General features: G+C 42.4%; 1 protein-coding gene across 4 annotated transcripts in view; it reads right to left on the reverse strand.

Annotated features, from left to right (window-relative positions):
• VGLL4 (vestigial like family member 4) overlaps positions 1-15,488 on the reverse strand; it is a 162,920-nt gene that overhangs the window by 48,836 nt on the left and 98,596 nt on the right. The window contains exon 1 of one of the 4 annotated variants that reach the window (XM_050781507.1): positions 3,301-9,149. The exons of the other annotated variants lie outside the window; for them this stretch is intronic. The gene's annotated coding sequence lies outside the window, so the exon portion shown is untranslated. Of the gene's footprint in view, positions 1-3,300; positions 9,150-15,488 lie in introns of those variants that run through there. 4 annotated transcript variants of the gene reach the window in all.

Below are 15,488 nucleotides of genomic sequence, written 5' to 3' on the forward strand. Positions count from 1 at the left end.
CAGCGAGACCAAGAACCCACCGGAAGGAACCAACTCCAGACACAGCATGGCCACGGTGGAAAACAATCTGACAGCTCCTCAACTGATGAAACATAGAGTTACCATATAACCTAGCAATTCTAGTCCTGGGTACATAACCAAGAGAAATGAAAACATGTCCACACAAAAGCTTATACATGCATGTTCATAGCAGCATTATTAAAATAGCCAAATAGTGGAAACCACTGAAATGTCCATCAACTAACAGATGTAAAAAATGAAATATCCATGATGAAATATTATGCAGCTATAAAAAGAAATAAGATACTGATTCAGCCACGGCACAGATGAACCTAGAAAACAGTATGCTGAGTGAAGGAAAGCAGACACAAAAGGCCACATACTGTCTGATTCCATTTCTATGAAATGTCAGAAGAGAGAGGCTCACGGGCAGAAAGCAGGTGAGTGGGTGCTGGAGGCTGGGAGAAGGGGGAATGGGAGGTGACAGTTCATGGGTGCCAGGTTTCTCTGGGGAATGACAAAAACCTTCTAAAATTGATTGTGATAAAAGTTGCATAACTCTAAATATACTAAAAACCACTGAAGTGTACTATAGACTTTTAAATGGGTGAATTGTATAGTATGTGAATTATGTCTCAGTAGAAATGTTACCTCTTCCTCCTCCAAAATAAGAATATATTTATAAGCAGTATAAGGCTCCAATATCATTAGATTCTTTTTTCTCTCAGGCTTTTCACACTAAACTATTAAACAATTAAGAATAGGCATTCATGAATTTTCCCTAGAATAAAAACAAACCTTTTGTTATTATAGTTACATCTCCCTACAATATTAAAGTCAAATAATTTTTAAAACGTTATTAAGCTAAAAAAAATCAATTCAGTGAACCACTTGAGGTGACTTGGGCTCTTGAAGGCATCAGATCTTATAAAGCGGCAGTTCAGCTTTTAATCAGTATGTCGAGTGCCTGTGACACGCTGAAGGCTGTGCAAAGTACTGTCACAAGAATAAATGGTGAAATGTATACAGACCCTGACCACAAGGGTGGGAGGCAAAAGTACATACACCAAAAGGAACTTATCTTGGGAGCGCAAGAGGCCTTTTCCTCTGGTCCTAACGTGTATTCTAAATTTCACAATGGTCTGGCAATTGAAAAAGGAGAAAAGATTATCTTTCTTTTTCAAGAATAAACAGAAGGAAGATTTGAGTTGAGTAACCCCGTATTTTAAGCTTTACAAGTTGGCTTCACTACAACTGTCGGTTTTACTTCTTTCAAATTCCCAATGACAACTAAAGAAGTTTTATTTTTTAAATGTATTCGGCCTTTTACATGAAGATAATTTTATCTAGGCACACGTTAGAAAAATGCCTAAATAAAATAAAGAAAAATGCCTAATATATACAAAATTAACTTCTGTGGTTTTTTGTCATGGTGGCAGTTCTAATGTATGGATCAAAAATATTCCTTCAAATTTCCCCAAAGAAGATAAGCAAAGATTTTGGCCTAAGATTTCACAAGAATCAGCATGTTTATTTCAATGGCAGAGAAGTTTAACAGAGAGAAATGAAAATAGACAATCACCTCGCTTTATGCTGTGCTATAATGTGATTTTGATAAAATATCGCAAGAAAATTCTGCTTTCAAAGTCAGAATGGAAAGAGGGGAGGAGCACAGGGAGGAACCATGGAAAATATAACCCCATTGTGTAATCCTGTTATTACCGTATCTCAAAGATTCTAAGACTATTTCCTACATTTTCATATTGCTAAGACTAAAGTTTATCTTACAAATAATTGGCATATATTAACAGCCAAGATTGCTTCTTTTTCAGTGGGACATAAAATACTGATTCACACAGAACCTAACTCCAGAGGCTTCAAAATAGCACTGGTCTCTTCAACCTCCATTCTTTTTCTTTTTTGGAGATGGAGTCTCACTGTGTCACCCAGACTGGAGTGCAGTGGCAAGATCTTGGTTCACTGCAACCTCTGCCTCCTGAGTTCAAGTGATTCTCCTGCCTCAGTCTCCTGAGTGTAGCTTGGACTATAAGCATGTGCCACCATGCTCAGTTGATTTTTTTTTTATTATTATTTTTTAGTAGAGATGGGGTTTCACCATGTTGGCCAGGGTAGTCTAGAACTCCTGACCTCAAGTTATCTACCTGCCTTGGCCTCCCAAAGTGCTGGGATTACAGGCCTGAGCCACTGAGCCTGGCCTAACCTCTGTTTACTTATAAAATTAAGTGTTTTGATTAGATCAACTTGACAGCCTACTTTTGGCTCTAATGGACTACGTCTTACATAATAGATATATCTTCTAAAGTTAAGTTTCCTTTTACTGCTAATCAAGAAATACTTTCCAAACTTTTACAGAACACACTTTACATAGTGGTAGAAAAAGCAGATTCAACAAAGCAATCAACTAACAAAATTTTTTGAGATTAGCTAATTATTAGCATCTCATGATTAAGGGAGATTTCATTAAAAAAAACAAGGACTCTTCTAGTTCTCAAAAGTTCCAGCTCCATTCATTTATTCGAATACTACAAGAAAGTTGTAGCCAGCTGAAACCTGAGACAAACAGAATCTGGTCCACCAAATGCAGATTCGATTTTCATAGAACAGAACAATCAAGGCCATGACCTTCAACACAGAGATGGGGCGAGTGATTGGGTTTCAGGGGGATTAATGGATTCTCCCGGGGTAAGGCTGCGTTAGCATGGGAACCCGGGTCTCGGCCACATGGCCCTTCACCAACTGTGTGGGCCCATCGCCAGACTGGGGTGTAGGCTGCAGAGAAGGTGATGGCAAGGCTCCGAGCAATTAATCAAAATAATGGTATTTATGGGCATTTTCTGGAGATTAGACCAACAGCACGGGGTGAAATGAGAATGTCTTTATGGAGAAGGAGAGGGTAAACTATACTCAAATGTATCTTGCTGTAACTTTTAGGGATAGATTTTTGACAAAGATCTCTATGCCTTGCCGAACAGAGTTTAAGTCCACAATTTAAATCTCCACTGTGTCTAAGGCTTTATGTTCAGCCCCCTTCCCAGCCCCTTTATCATGTTTGAACCTAAATCAAAGAAGCAAAACCATAGCTCAGTCGGCCAAGCCAGCTGCACTGCACCGATGTGTCTCCTTCAGGCTGACCACAGCCCATGGCAACCGACTGACATCATGTCCTGGCAAGAGGGCACCCTGGTAAGAGGACCCAGCTCCCACATTCCATGCCCCTCTCACATCTCACCCTCTCGTCACTGTGCAGGGCAGAAGCCCCGGCAGCCAGGGCTTACTCACTTTCTTTCAAATAATACTTCTTTGTCTCACGGTCGAGCAGCTGGGGAGAAGACACCGTGAATTCAGTCTCCTTCAAATTGTTCAACTTGTGGCTAGTCCCATTCTGGCTCCCTTTTTTCTTTTTTTATAGGACGGCCTTTGCAATGCGAGCCAGCAGATAAAGGCCGTGACGTGCTGTCTGCTCAAGCGCAAGGATCGCCTGCAATTCCCTCAGCCCTTGGGTGGCAACACAAAGTACCTCTCAGCCCCACCTTGCCTCAGGGAGCCGACTGGGCTGGGAAGGGCTGTGCAGGGTCCACACCCTGGACTCGGCTTGCTGTGAGCAGCTCTATTCTGTTTTTTAAGAGCAAAGATGAGATTGTGTTGAGAGAGTACAGCTTCTATCTTGGACTGCTAATAATATAGTTAAGGACAACAGCAGAATAAAACTGGTAGAAGTGAAATATAAGCCATCTTCACTAGAATTTCAAGGAATCTAAATCATTTCATACACACTATACTTTGTAGAAGCCTTCCTGTATCTTCTCTGAGTATTTTATTTTACAAGCATATTGCAACATTATCTATTGTTCTGACTTTTCTTAATGCAGCCCCGTGAGGGAGGCGGGGAAGAAGAGCTCTCGCCTCGCAGCCGAGGAAACTAGTATTTCAAGAATTAAGTGAATTTCCCAAGGTCGCAAAGCTGATTAATGGAAGCACTGGAAGTAGAAACCTGGGATTTAGACTCCCCAACTTCCATAATCTTTCTAGGTGTGCAAGATGCTTCACTGGTTGAGGAAAATAAATGGGAGGAAGACAGTTGAGGAGGGAGGAAGGTGGACAAGAGGGGGAGGGGGCGGGAGGAAGAGGAGCTTATCGGCTGAACCATGCCCACCCCTGGAATTAACACGTGAAAGTTCTAAACCCCCAGTACCGCAGAGAACATGGCTGTATTTGAAGACAGGGACTTTAAAGAGGTAATTAAGGTGAAATGAGGTCATTAATCCAATCTGACTGTTGTCTCTCTAACAAGAGATTAGGACAAAGACACATTACAGAAGGGCCACCATGCAAGGACATGGGAGAAGACAAGGCGGCCATCTGCAAGCCAAGGAGACAGCCCGCCGGAGAAATAAGCCCGCTGCCTGTCTGATCTCAGACTTCCAGCCTCCAGGACCAATGAGTTAATACATTTCTGTTGTTTAAACCACCCAGTCTGCGGAATTTTATTCTGGCAGCCCCAGGAAACTAATCCAGAGAGGAAAGAAGAGAGGACAGGACTGACCCCTGGTTCTGACACCAAGGATGAACAGCTGCCACTGTCCCATCTGTCTGACCTAACATAGTGGGACCGACTGAGATGAAAGCAACTGAACGTACAGATGCCGCTTCCAGACCAGAACCACCTGAGCACGGGAGGAAACAAACACATGGGCTGGCAAGGGAGGAGAATGGGTTTCCTGGCTGGGCACGGGGGAAGTGTACAGCTGCGGCCTGGCCCTCTGACTTGGTGATCATCTGCCCTGCACTAGCCAGAGGAACCTGGACCTCCCAGTAACTCTTCTGTTTGCCTGTAAGTGAGGAGGACTAGGTGTGTGTTCACCAATCAGGTTGGGGCCTCCTTTGGATGGGGAGGCAGTGGGTCTGGGGTGGGACCTGCTCCCAGACAGGACTGATGATGCTGGTGCAGGACGGATGGTGTCTGCTGGCGCCTCTGGTTTTAAATATTAATAGCTATAATTTTACAGGGGCTGAGAAGAAAAGATAAAAGAATGCCAAAGAAATTATGTCTATAATTCTCAACATCCATTGTGAATATACACTAAAGTGTTTTTTTAATAAACTGAAGTTCTCTGAATACCGAAAAGCACTAAAAATACTTTAAATTAAAACTTGTTATCACATCCACACATTGTTATTCATTTAATCAGCAAGTTCTATACTGCTTAAAAATCATTTTATTATCTTCAGGGCTAATAGAAGTCCCTGCTGTCTCATTGACCCTGTTGGATTTAGTTTACAATTGAACTGTATCTTGACAGATTATGTAATACTGCAACCTCCGTGGAGTTAACACTGAGTAAGTGGGGTCAAACTAATGTCTTACTATACATATCATTTCAGCTTGAAGAAAACTCTGGTGTGTAACACAACACAAACAGCCTGAAGATCAGCCAATCTAGGTTTGAGGCTGGGTTTTAGCTTTGTACATCGTAAGATTCAAAAAGATCAAACACAAAACAAACACGATCAAACACTCATCCACTTCCCTGGTTTCCTGATGCAGACTTAGTAATGACACCTACCTTCTATTCTTGGTCCTCCATTCCCTAGACTCTGGCTCTCAGGCAGCCTCAGAGGCCTCTGAGTAAACTAGGGAAGTGCAGTCCCGCTTAGAGCGTGAGCTCTGCTATGGCTGTGCTCGTGCAGGCTGAGGACTGCCATCCGCCTGAATATTACAACAGCGGTCCAAAGGGTCACATGCACTGACATGGCCCCGACACATCACCAGTGAACCTCAAGGAGACAAAGCCAGCTCAGAACCTTTAACACCAAGCGCACAGTCCTCCTTAATGGAAAAGGCTCTTAAAGCCTGGCAGAAATTCTGCACTGTATTTACTTGCAAATCTACTTTTGTAACATTTTACTGTTAATGAGAAGGAGGAGAGTTATGAAAGTAAATTGTTAGCAGATGGTATTGGAATCAGGCACTTTGCTAGGGGCTCAATTTCCTCCCTGGTAGAGCTTATAAATGTTTAGAAGGAGTAGCTGGATGAGGGTAAGCAAAAACAAACCAAAAAAAAGAGACTTGTTTAAACCTCTTCAGCAGTTGAGCCAAGCCTCCAGAGGGACTCTGGTTGCCACGAAACAGAGGGATTAAGCTGGTAATGGTATGACCTCTTTAAAATTTAAGTGTTTTAGTAAAAATACTCAAAAAATTTGTCTGCAAGCCCTGTGCCACGTGACAGGTTAAGCAGTGAAGGTCATATGCTACTATCTGCATTTTCAAAACATTGTTTAATTGGAGGGCGTTCCAGAGGGTACAACTTTGCCACAGGCCCTGAGATGGTTGAGTCCTGGAATCAGTCACTGACCACTAGAGGAGGAAAAAAGGCACAGTCTTGGAAGTGCAGAGAGAAAATGGAAAACTAAACTTTCCCTCTTCTGATCTCCCATAACACTCCGAGCCTCTAGAATGGCCCTGCCCACAGGCTGCCTAATGGAAGAATTCGCCACGTGCTGCTCTTCTCTGTAATACCTCACACACTGTCCCGGATACTGTTCTGGGAGGCACGGAGCAGCTCATTCATTTCTGTATCTCTGGGCCAGTGACAGAGAAACAGTAGAAAGTGGACTGTGGAGTCAGAAAAATGTATGATCTTAGCAGTCTCTTCATCTCTCTTGAGGCTCTATTCAACTACCGTGAGGGATTTCTATGCGAATCAATGAGAATTTATAGAAAGGCCAGCCCAGAACAGGCAATTTATTTATTACACTGTTGGTTGGATTCCATCTGTTGGTGCAATTCCCATCTGAAGGATAAGATGGCTGAACAAAGGAAACCTCTAACTGTCCTTCTTCCTACTCATGAGAGGACCCCTCCTCGAATACAGTCAGCACCAGCCAGTGGAAGGGGTCAGAAGACAGTGCCCGAGAGCATGGGTCAGTGGGTGCTCCAAATCTGCTCCACCAGGAGCCGGCTACATGATCTCGGCGCGGCTGCCTGACTTTCTATGACTGTTTCCACATGTGTGAAAATGGCAGTGTGAACCCACACAGGCTCAGAGCGATACTCGGCACGGGGCCGCCTCCTCCCCACACACACTCTGGACTTACAGGCTTTCTTCCACACACCTTTCTCCCTCCCTAGAATGTGTTCAGAAGCCCTCTCTGCCAATGCATACTCATCTGCACTTTCAAAACCCGACTTGAGTGCCTCTTGTCGGCCTCAGCCCCAAGAGCACCCCTTTTGGTGCCATCTACCTGGGCTGAGCTGCCTGGCAGCATCCCATGTGACATGTGCTGCTGGCTTCAACTCAAAAACTACTCATTTCTCAGCAATACTATCGTGTGTGCTACCGTCAAACAGGAGATCTTGCTCTCTGCAGCAGGTTCCAGTCCAGACCCTGAGGAGTAAGATGGTGGTCCCGGAAACCAGTTCACATTTCTCACTGGCATACAGAGTGCTGAAAAAAGGCTGTATATAGGCCCCCTGATTCTGATCGTGAAATCCCATTATCAGCTCCAAGCCCCCCACGGAGCTGCAGTGGGCAGGGAGCTGGGAGGGGACACATTCCCAAGTCAGCTATCTTAGTCAGCCATTCAGGTATCCCACGAAAATTCATTAACTCACTGTATTCCTTACTATTGCTAAATATGCTGGTTTCAGAAGCCACAGAGTGAATTTTCCAAGGATTAAAACAGGACGCGAAGTTCAAAGATGTCTCAGTCCTGACACAGTGGAAGCAGCATTAGGGACTTGGGCACGCACACCATTCGAGGGCCTGACAACCCTGAAGACGGGTAAAGCGAGTAACTTAAAGTCAGCTTCAGTAAACCTTACCGCTGAAACAGCTAAGTACCCAAGTAAATCACTGTAATTTTTCCAACTTTTAATTTCAAAAAATTTTAAAGCTACCCAAATAGAGTTGAATGAGAACAAGAACATCCCATTCTCTTTACCTTGATTCACCTAGCATAGCATTTTTGTTTTAGCTACATGCATACACGTTTTCTTGCTATGATTTTTGAAAGTATTAATAAGTGGGAGACATCTTATTTCACCCATAAATACTTAAGAACAGGGATATTCTCCTTCAGAGCCATAATACCATTATCACACTCAACAAAGTTAAAGTTGACATACTGTCATTATCTAATGTCCAGTTCACATTCCAACTTCCCCAACTGAACTGTCTGTCTCTTTTTGGTGGCAGGGAGGGTTGGGGGAGTACTTGATTAAGGATCATATACTGCTCAGTGAAGTTGTCATGTCTCTTCAATCTCCTTTCATCTAAAGGCGTTTTTTTCTCTTTCGTGACATTGACGTTTTTAAATAATGCAGACCAATGAGCTGTCCCTACAAATTTTGGTGGCCTAATCATTTCCTTATGATTAAATCTGAGTTAAATTAAATCTTTTTGGCAAGGATACTACCCAGGTGATACGGTGCACTCCCACCGCACTGCACCGCACCGGAAGGACCTGACGTCAGTCCATCCCATCGCTGGGGAAGCTGAGCCTGTGGTACACACAGACCGCTCCGTTAGAAACAAGTAAGCTCCTCTCTTTTGTAGTAATAGTTAGGGGGTGTGAATCCTGTCACTGCCACTCAATCACATACTCATTTTTTTGTTTGGGTTTTGTTTTTCTATTATTTTTATTTCCCATAGTCATTTATTACGTACCTTTTATTTGCAATCTGAGAGTGCAGAGCTAAGCTGGATTAAACACAGGGTCCCCAGTTACAATTCAGCTCAAGTCCAATTGGGGACACATTTTCATACAAAAGACATTAAAAGAAGCAGACAATATAATCAGGAGTAGCTTATGCTTTGCCCGGAATAAAGCAGGTGCTTAGCAAATATTTCTTTAATAAGGGACCTGTATGGTTCAGGCAAATAAAAGCTATTAGGCCGAACTGCATCCTTTGTGTTCTTCCTTCTCACATCACCTCACCCCTGGGGCTGAAAGAAAGTCTTCCAACATGGCCACCCTGCCTCCCACCATGAGAGATCGGGGTCCCTGATTGATTGGATTGCTGGAGTAAAGGCTCAAATGCCTCAACCTGATCAGCCCATCTCACCCTCTCTCTCCAGCCTTACCCATCTCTCTCGTCTCTCCCCCTCCCCTCAGACTCCACTGCTCCTACCGTCTGCACACGCAGGGGTGCCTCCCACCTCCCCTCCCGCCTGCCTGGAACAGTCCTTCACTTTCAGGTCTGGTCTAGGGTGCAAGTCCCACCTCTTCAAGCTCTTCCTCAGCGATAAGTGTTCCTTGGTCTTCAGTGTCTGAAAACATTTACAAGCATCCTGCATTATGGCTCTTAATCCTATCGCTTAACTGCGATACTATTTACAAACATTTTCACAAGGCTGGAAGCCTTCAGGCCACTTCCTAGACTCAGCTCATTCCCTAGGGCCTCCTTTCCTTCCCTAGAGCAGGCTCCAGGGATAAGCCCTGTCCTTGTCCTTTGCTATGTTCTTTCATAAAAGCTCCCACCCATGCTCTCTTATTGAGACAGTCCTCATCCCAAAATGATAGTGAAGTGGGACTTGTGTCCCTGCCACATCACCCCAGAAACGGACACATGGACGTGGAACCCTTATTTAAAAGGCTCATTGTTGAATCCAGTCCCGTCTAAAGAATGTATACAATTTAGGACTGGCAGAAAAAAATCAGAGGATGTGGTTCATTCACAGGCATTGTTGTGCCTGGGATGTTTGTAGGACTACTCCAGGAAATAAGGAAAACACACAGATGTTTGAGATCTGGTCTTTGCCTCAAGGAATTTTAGTTCTAGTGGGAGTGATAAGTTATGGAGATAAGGAACTGTAAGGACTGAACATTATAAATGCCAAAATAAATCAGATGCTCTTGAAATAAGTGAATTGCATGGTATATTAGTCATATCTCAATAAAGCTGTTACCAATCGAATATTGAGGACCCCCAAAGAGCTTTTGGTTATGTAGGTTAATCTACCAACGTTTATCATAGTAGGAATTAAAATGGGGAAAGTTTAAAAATATTAATTAATTTGAAATAAAAAATAAAGAGATGCACTTTTCATTTTAAAGAAAAGAGAGTGATGCCACACACATTTTATGAGGACGACAATAATTCTAACTCGAATAGGAGTGGGATTTGAAAAACGGGCAGGATTTGGACACTTGGAAATGATGGGTATGAGCATTCCAGGCAGGTACACGAGTATGAGGCAAGGCAGAGAGCGGGAATGATGCCACCTTTGTGTGAGAGCAATGGGACTAGAACAATGGGTTTGTTTCTTTAGACTTAAGGCTGGATACAGAGAGGTGGGTCAGATAATAAAGGGCTCTGAACATAGGTGAACAGCTGAGACCTGACGAGTCGGGTCACTGACAGGGAGCCACTGTAAGCATTGACACAGCTGCAGGGAGGCTTCCGTGAGGGGTGCTCTAACACACCGTGCCAGACGGGTGCACACACCTGAGCCAGGGAGCAGGGCAGGGACGCAAGCGTTAGGTGAGGAAGCTTCAACAGTGTTCCATCAGTGAGGATGAAGAAGAGGCAGGTTGAAGACACATTTTAAGGGAAGATCAGAGAGCCGGTATTCCAGCTAGTATTTAATACATTCACCGGATCTTTCCAAAACAGGCCACCCTCAGCTTCTTCCTGATAACTCTCTCAATGTTGATCCTTCCTTGATATAAATTGAGAAACTATGAGATGAACAAGCCAGGAAGCTACACTTGTTCCCTAGCTTATCAATATGTAACATGGAAAAGAAAGAGTGCGTTAGTGCTAGAACTCCATATTTTAAGTTCCACAGGTTGATCTAACAAAGTCTGATTAACCGCTCATATTTACATTTTAATCACTGTCAGGTGACGTTTTTATATCCTAATAAGATTCCATTTTTATTCTTGGAGAAAACTGTCAGTATACTCATTCTCTTTAAACAATTTAGATGTCTACTGTTTGATGGCGGGGGTTGTGCTAAGAGCTTCCATTTATCCATGATTAACCAACATCTATTTAACAGACATTTCCTAAAATCTGAGTTGTGAAGAACATCAAACAAGTCAAATAATAATGCATACAGAAGGAAAAATCTGAATACTGATTTTTAAAAACTGACTCCAATGAAATCTTCCTATATTAAAATAAACCAATTCTAAAAAAAATCATCATCCTTCATTAAACTGGTGTCAGGCTAATATACAGATATGTTGGGTTGTTCACAGTATACAGTATATTGTGGAGTGCTTTTACAGATAAAGTTTACTCAATAATTATAGTTTATGTAAGCTATTATTAAAAGATGTCTGTATTATCCAATAAAAAACTAAGAGGCTATTAGAACTGAAGTCTGTAAGTATGTGACTAGCTTGAGAAAGTATTAAAATATTTATTAGAGAGTTACTGGAGAGTCAAACAGCTAATTTCATACATGGGTAAGTAATTAAATACCAAAATGTATTTATTTCTTTAAAAAAATGGCTTAATAATGGTGTTCGGCATAACCAAAGACTAGGTAAACCTGTGAGCTGCTTTTTAAAAGGCGATTGCAGACTTATTCCACAGATTTTAATGTTAATTGGAAATTGTAAGATCCTTATGCAAAAATTATACGCTATCAAGGACTTTTTGTTTCCGTACCAAGCTCCAAGAAAAGACACTATTAAATAATAAAGGAAAAAAGTCATATAATTTAACCTGAAAACAAATATTCCATTAGCATGTAAAATTTAAAGTGTTTCCTAAACGAAATCATGCCCATGATACCGAGAAGTTTTCTACTCGAGTGTGAAGGTGAAGGTTCCCCCAAATTAATTAACCTAAAATACTGGGGGATGGGGATGTTGCTTACTTTTTATTTCTATTTCTTTCTGTCCTCCGGACCTCTCTCTTTTTTTACGTTTACATTACCCAGTAAGCAAATTTTATCAATGAGAAGCCAGGAAGGGCTGACTCCCTTTGGTATATTTACTTAAGATATAAAGGCCAATCAACCATTGTGCTCAGAAAAGTTGTGGCCGTTTCTGAGCCTACTTCAGATCTCTCCTTAGCTCCAAGTGACTTATTATGAAGCCAAAGAAAGAGGAAAACTGAGCTGATCAAAGGCCGGGCTGTCATTAAGTGAAAATGATGGAAGATGAAAGGCTTGCCCTGCACTTCAAAGGTACAGCTGAGCTCGGGTGAGCTGACAGCAAGCGGTCAGGGATCAGAGAGGCAGGCTGTGGCTTAATGGACTAGATGACATTCCTAGAGCCATTCATCTTTATACAAATCACGAAAAATAGAAACATAGTGACAAACATGCATTTAAATGCTTTCCTACTGGATATAAGGAAGAGTGGGTAACCCAAAAATATAAAGTGACATACATCACATCTACACTTGCAGAATATAAAATAATGAGGTCCAAGAAGTGTTGAAGAAGCTGGCATCTCTAGGCAGTGCAGAATTACATGTTAACAGTTTTTCCTTATGCCCTAGGGTGTGTCATGCAATGAAGCTTAATTTTGAGAGACCATGGATGCAGCAGTCTCACTTCCCTGGTGGGCTAACGCAGAACACTTGGTGTGCTGACGTGGAAGGGCAGTCAAACTTAAGACTTTGGGGTTAGAGCTGGTCTAGAGCTACCATAGGGCTGGGGAAGGAAGGTCAGAAAAATCAGGCCAATTGATGATTACACAATGTTCCCCTTATTCTACCCCCATTCACCCCTGCACAGTGCCCTCCCACCCACACACAGAACCTCAGCAGACAGAGGACCCTTTGGGAAGCAAAGATGTTACATTGTAAGGGGCCTCAAGTCATTAACTGGAATCTTCTTTCTTTTCTTTTTCCTCTGTAGGAACCAACATGCATCTAATCTTCTAAGGCTCCTTAAAATGACTTGAACACATGCAACAATCTTATCTACACTTCTGGTCATACTGGAGACTTTTCAGGGAATTGACTAGGTTTTTCCTCCCTATAGTTTATTGTTAGTGACAGCAGCACCTGCAAAGAGCAGAGAAAGAGAAGAGAGAATGCCACCCCCCCCTCCCCGGCAAATTAGTAATCAGGATGTTGGATAACACTGAGAAGAGATGCTCTAGAAACTTTGTATATGTGAATTCATTTCCTACTCCTATTTACCTGTGAAGTAGGCACTATCATTAGTTTCATTTTCAGGAGGAAACGGTCACCAAAAGTAACTCAGCAACTTGCCCAAGGTCACAGCTAGAAATAGGAAAGACTGGATTTACACCCGAAGGTCTGGCTCCAGGGACCACGTCTCCAATGTTAATGTTAATTGGAAATTGTAAGATCCTATACCACTCGGAGAGGTTTCACAGAGCAGATGGTGAAGGCTCAGCAGGAGTGTACCCGTGAACAAAATCCTGCAGGGTCAGCACAGCCTGAGGGGGTGACAGCACAGCACCCTGAGCCAGCAGGGTGAGGGCAAGGGTGAAAGAGCAGCAAGAGGTGCTGGGGGGCAGGGTGAGACTGGTCATCCAAAGGCGTGAGCACCCCAGGGCCCCTCAAGTAAACATTGATCATACGTAAAACCTTTGCTTGCACCTCTTCCAATCAGACCTGCCACCACCAAAACTCTCCTCCTCTATGGAAATTCCAGAGCTACCTTTTCTACTGAGCCACGCTAAATAAAGAGCTGGGACTTATTTCGCGGACTATTTGGCAACAATGACAACATTCAAGCTGGACAGCCACAAATTCACAACTCCCCTTGGCCATGTCTGTCCTGGGCCCTTGCTGACCACCTCCACCTGGAATTCCATCCTCTCCTTCCCTCTCACTCCCAGGACCCAACTGTCCCACCCTGTGTGCACACATCATCCTCTGTAAAGATCATCTGAATGTACACATAGGATGTCAGTTTGCTTCTTGTAAGATAGCTAGTACTGATCCTAAAGAAACCAACAATTCCAGATTGTCAGCTCCTCAAGAAGGGCCCTGAGTGGGGTGTCCAGGGAGCCGCAGTGAATGCCCCTTACCACCAGACACAAAGTCTGGCACTCAGGTGTTCTCTGAATGACTGACAGGTACCATTAGTAAGGTTTATAATTGAGCTAGTACTTTCCACAATATTTTAATGTAAGCAAATGCACACACACACAAAGAACTCTGCAAATAATGGAATGAATGGAGCAACAATATTCTCCACATTAAGTCTCCAACTTTTATAACAGCTTTATTGACATATAATTCACATGCCATATAATTCACCCATTAAAGTGTCTGACTCAATGTGTTTATAATTGGGGTTGTGCAACATCACCATGATCTAATTTTAGGACATTTCTTCACCCCCAAAAGAAACCCATACCCATTAGCAGTCACTCCCCATATTCTCCTCTCTCCAGTGCCACTAACCTACTTTCTGTCTCTATAGACTTGCTGATTCCAGACATCTCATATAAATTCAATCATATAATGATTTGGTGTCTTTTGTGTCTGGTTCTTTCACTCATAATGTTTTAAAAGTTCATCCATGTTGTAACATATGTCGGTACTGTATTTCTTTATATTGCCAAGTAATATTTCATTGTATGGATAGACCACATTTTATCCATTCATCAGTTGACGGGCATTTGGATTGCTTCTACTTTTTAGCTATTATAAATAATACTTCTATGGACATTTGTGGACAGATTTTTACAGGGCGGTTTTCAATTATCCAGTATGTACCTAGGAGTAGAACTGCTGGGTCAAATGGTAACTCTATGCTTAACATTTTGAGCAACTGCCAAACTGTTTCCAAAACAGCTACACCATTTTACATTCCCACCAGCAACGCATGAGGCATTCCAGTTTCTCCACATCCTCACCAACACTTGTTATTGTCTTTCTTATTTCAACCATCCATAGTAGGCGGATCTCACTGAGGTTCTGATTTTCATCTTCCTAATGATTAATGATGCATGAGCATATTTTTCTGCAATTGTTGGCCATTTATCTTCTTTGGAGAATTGTCTATTCAAATCCTTTGCCCGTTTTTAAATAGGATTATCTGCCTTTGTATTGCTGCGCTGTAAGAGTTCTATACATATTCTTAATACAGGTCCCTTCTCAGACACATGATTTACAAAAAATATTTTCCCATTCTGTGAGTTCCTTCAAATCTATTATTATAGTTACCTACAGCCTTCAGAGTTACCAACTAGAAAACTTTACAGAAACCTAACCTTCACCTTACCTCTTTAAGAAAGTTTATGAATTTGATTACAAATGTTCTTCTAAATGCCATTATTTTCCCATCCTATACCTTGACAGGTCAGCCTATGACTGAAGAATACCCACCACCTACAGCTGGGTAGCAAACTCCTGGGTAATAAGTAACAGTGATATTTACCACTGACATTCTGGCATTCCAGAAATTCAATCTGTCTTCCCAATGCCTTATTTTAATGGTTTAAAAAAAAAATCATACTATTACTAGATGGCAGAACCTAACATGTGTTTGGCCAACCTATTTTCTTTAAAGCCATGCTGA

The sequence above is a fragment of the Macaca thibetana genome, chromosome 2 (assembly GCF_024542745.1).
Source record: "Macaca thibetana thibetana isolate TM-01 chromosome 2, ASM2454274v1, whole genome shotgun sequence".
Taxonomy (NCBI): Eukaryota; Metazoa; Chordata; class Mammalia; order Primates; family Cercopithecidae; genus Macaca; species Macaca thibetana.